The following is an 11,128-nucleotide window of genomic DNA, read 5'->3' as shown; positions in this document are numbered from 1 at the left end:
GGTAGGGCCGTAACTGTAGACAGTAGCTGGTAGGGCCGTAACTGTAGACAGTAGCTGGTAGGGCCGTAACTGTAGACAGTAGCTGGTAGGGCCGTAACTGTAGACAGTAGCTGGTAGGGCCGTAACTGTAGACAGTAGCTGGTAGGGCTGTAACTGTAGACAGTAGCTGGTAGGGCTGTAACTGTAGACAGTAGCTGGTAGGGCTGTAACTGTAGACAGTAGCTGGTAGGGCTGTAACTGTAGACAGTAGCTGGTAGGGCTGTAACTGTAGACAGTAGCTGGTAGGGCTGTAACTGTAGACAGAACGCTTGGACTATCCACTGTAAAGAAAGACTGGGGCGATGTAATCACACTTTAGGAGAGATTTGAGAGTTGGGTGAATTTACTAGGCAGTATTTACTAGGCAGTATTTACTAGGCAGTATTTACTAGGCAGTATTTACTAGGCAGTATTTACTAGGCAGTATTTACTAGGCAGTATCTACTAGGCAGTATCTACTAGGCAGTATTTACTAGGCAGTATTTACTAGGTTTTTAGGTAGGTGTGTAAAATCCTCTGCTGATTGCTATGGAAGAGTACATGTCTGGATCCCCTGGTTCCTTTGTCAGTCTTTAATGCAATTCCTTTTACTCCTGGGGTGTGTGTGCGTGTTTGTGTGCAGGTGTGTGTGTGTGTGTGTGTGTGTGCGTGTATGTGTGCATGTATGTGTGTGTGTGTGTGTGTGTGTGTGTGTGTGTGTGTGTGTGTGTGTGTGTGTGTGTGTGTGTGTGTGTGTGTGTGTGTGTGTGTGTGTGTGTGTGTGTGTGTGTGTGTGTGTGTGTGTGTGTGTGTGTGTGTGTGTGTGTGTGTGTGTGTGTGTGTGTGCGTGTATGGTGTGTGTGTGTGTTTGTGTGCGGGTTTGTGTGCATGTATGTGTGTGTTCAGACCCCAGTAGGTATTTATATGATGAGGTACACATGATGTTTTGTGTATCTATCCCACAACACATACAGAGCCCCACAGACGGCAATATGTTCTATGGTGTGTGTGTGTGTGTGTGTGTGTGTGTGTGTGTGTGTGTGTGTGTGTGTGTGTGTGTGTGTGTGTGTGTGTGTGTGTGTGTGTGTGTGTGTGTGTGTGTGTGTGTGTGTGTGTGTGTGTGTGTGTGTGTGTGTGTGTGTGTGTGTGTTGACGTGGTCCTGTTTATAGCTCCAGGGCCAGACGTGTCAGAGCTCAGGACGTTCCCAGGTTTCACTGTAGAGGAACACGTAGTCCCAGTCACCCAATCTGCACGGTTAGGACACCCACCCTTCTGAAAGCAACACTGCTGAAGGGACACTCTGCTGAAGGGACACTCTGCTGAAGGGACACTCTGCTGAAGGGACACTCTGCTGAAGGGACACTCTGCTGAAGGGACACCCTGCTGAAGGGACACTCTGCTGAAGGGACACTCTCCTGAAGGGACACTCTGCTGAAGGGACACTCTGCTGAAGGGACACTCTGCTGAAGGGACACTCTGCTGAAGGGACACTCTGCTGAAGGGACACACTGCTGAAGGGACACTCTGCTGAAGGGACACTCTGCTGAAGGGACACTCTGCTGAAGGGACACTCTGCTGAAGGGACACTCTGCTGAAGGGACACTCTGCTGAAGGGACACTCTGCTGAAGGGACACTCTGCTGAAGGGACACACTGCTGAAGGGACACTCTGCTGAAGGGACACTCTGCTGAAGGGACACTCTGCTGAAGGGACACTCTGCTGAAGGGACACTCTGCTGAAGGGACACCGCTGAAGGGACACTCTGCTGAAGGGACACTCTGCTGAAGGGACACTCTGCTGAAGGGACACTCTGCTGAAGGGACACTGCTGAAGGGACACTCTGCTGAAGGGACACTCTGCTGAAGGGACACTGCTGAAGGGACACACTGCTGAAGGGACACACTGCTGAAGGGACACACTGCTGAAGGGACACTCTGCTGAAGGGACACACTGCTGAAGGGACACTCTGCTGAAGGGACACTCTGCTGAAGGGACACTCTGCTGAAGGGACACTCTGCTGAAGGGACACTCTGGTGAAGGGACACTCTGGTGAAGGGCTACATTGCATGAATTGAAATCACTTTAAACATTACAGACTGTGGCTATAATGGTCTGATCTGCAGTACTGGTAGGGGCCAGGGTAGACACATAGTGTACACTGATGTCTGTTGAGAAAGACTTGAAAAAAGGGTACGAGAGTGGAAGGAAGGGAGAGGGGAGAGAGAGAGAGAGAGGGGCAGAGTGGGAGAAAGAGAGGGGAAAGGGAGGGGAGAGAGAGAGAGAGAGAGAGAGAGAGAGAGGGAGAAAGAGAGGGGAAAGAGAGAGGGGAGAGAGAGGGGGGAGAGGGGGAGAGGGATGGGAAGAGAGGGAGAAAGAGAGGTGAGAGAGAGACAGATGGCGGGAGAGACAGAGAGATAGACAGAGGGAGAGAGGGAGGGAGAGACAGAGAGGGGAGTTCATACATCTCTTATTGGACGAGACACTGTCTGGTACATGACAGGCAACCAGATTCCTGTCAAAATACCTCCTCCCAGAGCACACAGAGGCATACAGAAACACTCAGACATGCTCACTGTGTCTCTCTGACCGGGCAGGTTGTCTTTGTTCATACAGGACTTGGCCAAGCGGAACTGGGCAGGGAGGAGGATTTCTGTGGTGACTAGCTTCATTTCATTTGCTCCTGAGTGGCGCAGCGGTCTAAGGCATCTCAGTGCTTGAGGCATCACTAAAGACCCTGGTTCGATCCCGGATCAGGAGTCCCATAGGGTGGTGCACAATTGGCCCAGCGTTGTCCGGGTTACTGGAGGGTTTGGCCGGGGTAGGCCGTCATTGTAAAATGAGAATCTGTTTACATTTATTTCTGTTTACATTTATTTCTCTGGATTATGTGAGATCGTGGATACAACTGGCAGGCCGCCACAGGGAGAACCCTTGACCTAGAAACAAAACAGAAAAAAAAAGTTAAACATTGAAAAACAGTACAAATAACAGCCCAAGAGTACTACAAGCTTCACAACAGCAGCACTGAGGACCGTAAAGGGCGACAAGGGCCAGCCAGCCAGATCCAGTTTACAGCAGAATGTTAGGTTAGAGTACGGAACTTCAGAGAGAGTTTACAGCAGAATTTACAGTACGTTAGCTTAGAGAACTGAACTTCAGAGAGAGTTTACAGCAGAATTTACAGTACGTTAGCTTAGAGAACTGAACTTCAGAGAGAGTTTACAGCAGAATTTACAGTACGTTAGCTTAGAGAACTGAACTTCAGAGAGAGTTTACAGCAGAATTTACAGTACGTTAGGTTAGAGAACTGAACTTCAGAGAGAGTTTACAGCAGAATTTACAGTACGTTAGCTTAGAGAACTGAACTTCAGAGAGAGGTTACAGCAGAATTTACAGTACGTTAGCTTAGAGAACTGAACTTCAGAGAGAGGTTACAGCAGAATTTACAGTACGTTAGGTTAGAGAACTGAACTTCAGAGAGAGTTTACAGCAGAATTTACATTACATTAGCTTAGAGAACTGAACTTCAGAGAGAGTTTACAGCAGAATTTACAGTACGTTAGCTTAGAGAACTGAACTTCAGAGAGAGTTTACAGCAGAATTTACAGTACGTTAGGTTAGAGAACTGAACTTCAGAGAGAGTTTACAGCAGAATTTACAGTACGTTAGCTTAGAGAACTGAACTTCAGAGAGAGTTTACAGCAGAATTTACAGTACGTTAGCTTAGAGAACTGAACTTCAGAGAGAGTTTACAGCAGAATTTACAGTACGTTAGGTTAGACAACTGAACTTCAGAGAGAGTTTACAGCAGAATTTACAGTACGTTAGGTTAGAGTACTGAACTTCAGAGAGAGTTTACAGCAGAATTTACAGTACGTTAGCTTAGAGAACTGAACTTCAGAGAGAGTTTACAGCAGAATTTACAGTACGTTAGGTTAGAGAACTGAACTTCAGAGAGAGTTTACAGCAGAATTTACAGTACGTTAGGTTAGAGAACTGAACTTCAGAGAGAGTTTACAGCAGAATTTACAGTACGTTAGGTTAGAGAACTGAACTTCAGAGAGAGTTTACAGCAGAATTTACAGTACGTTAGCTTAGAGAACTGAACTTCAGAGAGAGTTTACAGCAGAATTTACAGTACGTTAGGTTAGAGAACTGAACTTCAGAGAGAGTTTACAGCAGAATTTACAGTACGTTAGCTTAGAGAACTGAACTTCAGAGAGAGTTTACAGCAGAATTTACAGTACGTTAGGTTAGAGAACTGAACTTCAGAGAGAGTTTACAGCAGAATTTACAGTACGTTAGGTTAGAGAACTGAACTTCAGAGAGAGTTTACAGCAGAATTTACAGTACGTTAGCTTAGAGAACTGAACTTCAGAGAGAGTTTACAGCAGAATTTACAGTACGTTAGGTTAGAGAACTGAACTTCAGAGAGAGTTTACAGCAGAATTTACAGTACGTTAGCTTAGAGAACTGAACTTCAGAGAGAGTTTACAGCAGAATTTACAGTACGTTAGCTTAGAGAACTGAACTTCAGAGAGAGTTTACAGCAGAATTTACAGTACGTTAGGTTAGAGAACTGAACTTCAGAGAGAGTTTACAGCAGAATTTACAGTACGTTAGGTTAGAGTACTGAACTTCAGAGAGAGGTTACAGCAGAATTTACAGTACGTTAGCTTAGAGAACTGAACTTCAGAGAGAGTTTACAGCAGAATTTACAGTACGTTAGGTTAGAGAACTGAACTTCAGAGAGAGTTTACAGCAGAATTTACAGTACGTTAGGTTAGAGAACTGAACTTCAGAGAGAGTTTACAGCAGAATTTACAGTACATTAGCTTAGAGAACTGAACTTCAGAGAGAGTTTACAGCAGAATTTACAGTACGTTAGGTTAGAGAACTGAACTTCAGAGAGAGTTTACAGCAGAATTTACAGTACGTTAGCTTAGAGAACTGAACTTCAGAGAGAGTTTACAGCAGAATTTACAGTACGTTAGGTTAGAGAACTGAACTTCAGAGAGAGTTTACAGCAGAATTTACAGTACGTTAGGTTAGAGAACTGAACTTCAGAGAGAGTTTACAGCAGAATTTACAGTACGTTAGCTTAGAGAACTGAACTTCAGAGAGAGTTTACAGCAGAATTTACAGTACGTTAGGTTAGAGAACTGAACTTCAGAGAGAGTTTACAGCAGAATTTACAGTACGTTAGCTTAGAGAACTGAACTTCAGAGAGAGTTTACAGCAGAATTTACAGTACGTTAGCTTAGAGAACTGAACTTCAGAGAGAGTTTACAGCAGAATTTACAGTACGTTAGGTTAGAGAACTGAACTTCAGAGAGAGTTTACAGCAGAATTTACAGTACGTTAGGTTAGAGTACTGAACTTCAGAGAGAGTTTACAGCAGAATTTACAGTACGTTAGCTTAGAGAACTGAACTTCAGAGAGAGTTTACAGCAGAATTTACAGTACGTTAGGTTAGAGAACTGAACTTCAGAGAGAGTTTACAGCAGAATTTACAGTACGTTAGGTTAGAGAACTGAACTTCAGAGAGAGTTTACAGCAGAATTTACAGTACGTTAGCTTAGAGAACTGAACTTCAGAGAGAGTTTACAGCAGAATTTACAGTACATTAGCTTAGAGAACTGAACTTCAGAGAGAGTTTACAGCAGAATTTACAGTACATTAGCTTAGAGAACTGAACTTCAGAGAGAGTTTACAGCAGAATTTACAGTACGTTAGCTTAGAGAACTGAACTTCAGAGAGAGTTTACAGCAGCATTTACAGTACGTTAGCTTAGAGAACTGAACTTCAGAGAGAGTTTACAGCAGAATTTACAGTACGTTAGGTTAGAGAACTGAACTTCAGAGAGAGTTTACAGCAGAATTTACAGTACGTTAGGTTAGAGAACTGAACTTCAGAGAGAGTTTACAGCAGAATTTACAGTACAGAAATGTGTGTGTGCGTGCGTGCGTGGTCTCTTGTCCCAAATAGTAATGTGTAAAAATGAACTTGGGACATTCTAACCTAGTGAATCACACAACTAAATGACAGGGTTAGATAGTTGGATAATACTGGGGGAGAAAGAAAGGAGAAAGTAGAGTAGAAAAAGTAATGTTTACCACTAAAACCATCTCACTCAGTGTTTGACCGTTAAAACGATCTCACCCACAGTGTTTACCATTAAAACGATCTCACCCACAGTGTTTTACCATTAAAACGATCTCACCCACAGCGTTTACCATTAAAACGATCTCACCCACAGTGTTTTACCATTAAAACGATCTCACCCACAGTGTTTACCGCTAAAACGATCTCACCCACAGTGTTTACCGCTAAAACGATCTCACCCACAGTGTTTACCGCTAAAACGATCTCACCCACAGTGTTTACCGTTAAAACGATCTCACCCACAGTGTTTACCGTTAAAACGATCTCACCCACAGTGTTTACCGTTAAAACGATCTCACCCACAGTGTTTACCGTTAAAACGATCTCACCCACAGTGTTTACCGTTAAAACGATCTCACCCACAGTGTTTACCGTTAAAACGATCTCACCCACAGTGTTTACCGCTAAAACGATCTCACCCACAGTGTTTACCGCTAAAACGATCTCACCCACAGTGTTTACCGCTAAAACGATCTCACCCACAGTGTTTTACCGTTAAAACGATCTCACCCACAGTGTTGAATATGTGAATCGCCATGGAATTTGTAGAACAGTAATCTTATGTTAAATCTGTACTACTAATATCAAATATACTCTCTGATTTTACAACTCCGCTATCATCTGGGTGGGATTTACACTACCAGTCAAACGTTTGGCCACACCTACTTATTCGAGAGTTTTTCTTTATTTGTTTACTGTTTTCTACATTGTAGACTAATAGTGAAGACATAAAACTATGAAATAACACATATGGAATCATGTAGTAACCAAAAAAGTGTTAAACAAATCGAAATATGTTTTATATTTGAGATTCTTCAAAGCAGCAACCCTTTGATTTGATGACAGCTTTCCACACTCTTGGCATTCTCTCAACCAGCTCCATGAGGTAGTCACCTGGAATGCATTTCAATTATGCCTTGTTAAGAGTTAATTTGTTTAATTTCTTTCCTTCTTAATGCGTTTGAGCCAATCAGTTGTGTTGTGACAAGGTAGGGGTGGTATACAGAAAATAGCCCTATTTGGTAAAAGACCATATTATGTCCATATTATGGTAAGAACAGCTCAAATAAGCAAAGAGAAAAGACAGTTCATCATTTCTTTAAGACATGAAGGTCAGTCAATACGGAACATTTCAAGAACTTTGAAAGGTTCTTCAAGTGCAATCGCAATAAACCATCAAGGGCTATGATGAAACTGGCTCTCATGAGGACCGCCACAGGAAAGGAAGACCCAGAGTTACCTCTGCTGCAGAGGATAAGTTTATTAGAGTTAACTGCACCTCAGATTGCAGCCCAAATAAATACTTCACAGAGTTCAAGTAACAGACACATCTAAACATCAACTGTTCAGAGGAGACTGCGTGAATCAGGCCTTCATGGTTGAATTACTGCAAAGAAACCACTACTAAAGGTACACCAATAATAAGAAGAGACTTGCTTGGGCCAAGAAACACGAGCAATGGACATTAGGCCAGTGGAAATATTACCTTTGTTCTGATGAGTCCAAATTTGAAATGTTTGGTTCAAACCGGCGTGTCTTTGTGAGACGCAGAGTAGGTGAACGGATGATCTCCGCATGTGTGGTTGCCACCATGAAGCATGGAGGAGGTGGTGTGATGGTGTGGGTGTGCTTTGCTGATGACACTGTCAGTGATTTATTTATAATTCAAGTTACACGTAACCAGCATAGTTACCACAGCATTCTGTAGGGATACGCCATCCCATCTGGTTTGTGCTTAGTTGGACTATCAATTGTTTTTCAACAGGACAATGACCAAAAACACACCTCCAGGCTGTGTAAAGGCTATTTGACCAATAAGGAGAGTGATGGAGTGCTGCATCAGATGACCTGGCCTCCACAATAACCTGACCTCAACCCAATTTGAGTTGGACCGCAAAGTGAATGAAAATCAGCCAACAAGTGCTCAGCAAATGTGGGAACTCATTCAAGGCTGTTGGGAAAGCATTCCTCATGAAGATGGTTGAGAGAATGCCAAGAGTGTGCAAAGCTGTCATCAAGGCAAACGGTAGCTACTTTGAAGAATTTCAAATATAAAATATATTTTGATTTGTTTAACACTTTTTTGGTTATTACAAGATTCCATATGTGTTATTTCATGGTTTTGATGTCTTCACTATTATTCTACAATGTAGAAAATAGTAAAACATTTACAAAAACCATTGAATGAGTTGGTGTCCAAACTTTTGACTGGTACTGTACGCTAATCTGTAAGGAGACACTGTTGCTTTCATTCTGCTGTGTGATGTGTATATATGTCACGGCCGTCGAAAGAAGTGGACCAAAGTGCAGCGTGGAGAGCGTACATTTTATTTTATTTTTAAATGTCGCCAACAAAACAAGAAACAAAATAAACAACCGTGAAGCTTCCAAGGGCTATAGTGCCACTAACAAAGATAACTACCCACAATCACAGGTGGGAAAAAGGGCTGCCTAAGTATGATTCCCAATCAGAGACAACGATAGACAGCTGTCCCTGATTGAGAACCACACCCGGGCCAAACATAGAAAACCAAATCATAGAAATAAAGGACATAGAATTCCCACCCAAATCACACCCTGACCAAACCAAAAAGAGACATAAGAAGCTCTCTACGATTAGGGCGTGACAATATATATATATATACCGCTCTCCTGCTGCTCACATTTTACACACTGATTCATGAATCTTATTTTGTGACTCAACCCTGATTTTACAGAACGTACAACACATTTATTCCCACATTTTATCACGCTGATGTTTTTTATAATGAAATCTGACAAGGACAGGGAATTATACAACGACCGTGCTGTATTTCTCCTTGCGTTAAAGCGACGATTGTGTGAATGGGTTTAAACCCAGGTTACTGTGTTAGCTCTCTGACTGTGTTAGCTCTCTGAACTAAAGGTCTTAGCTCAGAGAGCTAACCCAAATCTTCAGGTCTCATGTGAGGTTACTCATCATGCGACTGTGATTCAACTGACAACAACCTCTGTTAAAGCAGAAGAACAGTGCTAAACTGACTGTGTGAAATTCCCCCTTTATCTTCGTCCATAAATCACTGTGACTGTTCTCAGCTGTACTGGCGAGGTCTGCTTTGAAGCAAAACAACAAATCAACTGTCACATGCAAGATGTCTGACCCCCCTGAACAACAGAACAGTCGTATTTCTGTCTCTAAGATGTCTGATCCCCCTGAACAACAGAACAGTCATATTTCTGTCTCTAAGATGATGTGGACTTCAAAGGACCATCACAGAGGAGCCCTGTGGCATGCTATCCTTCTGTGACCAATAGGAATGAGAGATAGAGAGATAGAGGGAGGGAGATAGGGGGAGAGAGAAAGAAAGAGGAGAGAGAGAGGGGAAGATAAATGGAAGGATCGAGAGCGAGAGAGAAAGAAAAAAAGGAGAGAGTGATAGAGGGGAGGAATGAGATTGTGTTAACATAGTCACTCATAGGATTAGAGTTATGATTTAGGTCTCATAGGATAAGAGTTATGATTTAGGTCTCATAGGATAAGAGTTATGAGTTAGGTCTCATAGGATAAGAGTTATGATTTAGGTCTCATAGGATTAGAGTTATGATTTAGGTCTCATAGGATAAGAGTTATGAGTTAGAAGTCATAGGATTAGAGTTATGATTTAGGTCTCATAGGATTAGAGTTATGAGTTAGAAGTCATAGGATTAGAGTTATGATTTAGGACTCATAGGATAAGAGTTAAGAGTTAACATGTTAACACATGTTTCCCATGCCAATAAAGCCCCTTGAATTGAATTGAATTGAGAGAGAATCTGGAGAATCTGGGTTTTAAAGAGTGATGGATGTTGTAGGTTTGAAAAGTGACAACAGTATCACTAACTGCCTTCATGCCAGACTCTTTAGCTAAACCACGGCTGCTAGACCATTCTATTACGTTATTGATCTGGTCTCCAAACCCCAATTCACACAATCACACCGTTACAACAGGTATAAGCCTGCACAGTTCCAGGAGTCGTCTTCACCACAGGGTTCTGACAAGGTTCTGACAGGGTTCTGACAGGGTTCTGACAAGGCTCTGACAGGGTTCTGACAGGGTTCTGACAGGTTTCTGACAGGGTTCTGACAAGGTTCTGACAGGGTTCTGACAGGTTTCTGACAGGGTTCTGACAGGGTTCTGACAGGGTTCTGACAAGGTTCTGACAGGGTTCTGACAAGGTTCTGACAGGGTTCTGACAGGGTTCTGACAAGGCTCTGACAGGGTTCTGACAGGGTTCTGACAAGGCTCTGACAGGGTTCTGACAGGGTTCTGACAAGGTTCTGACAGGGTTCTGACAGGGTTCTGACAAGGCTCTGACAGGGTTCTGACAAGGTTCTGACAGGGTTCTGACAGGGTTCTGACAAGGTTCTGACAGGGTTCTGACAGGGTTCTGACAAGGTTCTGACAGGGTTCTGACAGGGTTCTGACAGGGTTCTGACAAGGTTCTGACAGGGTTCTGACAAGGTTCTGACAGGGTTCTGACAGGGTTCTGACAAGGCTCTGACAGGGTTCTGACAGGGTTCTGACAAGGCTCTGACAGGGTTCTGACAGGGTTCTGACAAGGTTCTGACAGGGTTCTGACAGGGTTCTGACAAGGCTCTGACAGGGTTCTGACAGGGTTCTGACAAGGTTCTGACAGGGTTCTGACAAGGTTCTGACAGGGTTCTGACAGGGTTCTGACAAGGTTCTGACAGGGTTCTGACAGGGTTCTGACAAGGTTCTGACAGGGTTCTGACAAGGTTCTGACAGGGTTCTGACAGGGTTCTGACAAGGTTCTGACAGGGTTCTGACAGGGTTCTGATAACACCGACACCTGCGGGTGACTGAACCGATCAGTGTGAGAACATTTTCATTCTGAACTTTGACCGTTGCTACATTTCTGCATTGTGATATTTATTTGTAGAAATGTTTTCTTGATACAGCTACT

This window comes from Salvelinus alpinus, chromosome 29 (assembly GCF_045679555.1).
Source record: "Salvelinus alpinus chromosome 29, SLU_Salpinus.1, whole genome shotgun sequence".
Taxonomy (NCBI): Eukaryota; Metazoa; Chordata; class Actinopteri; order Salmoniformes; family Salmonidae; genus Salvelinus; species Salvelinus alpinus.
Note: the sequence above shows the minus strand (reverse complement) of the source record.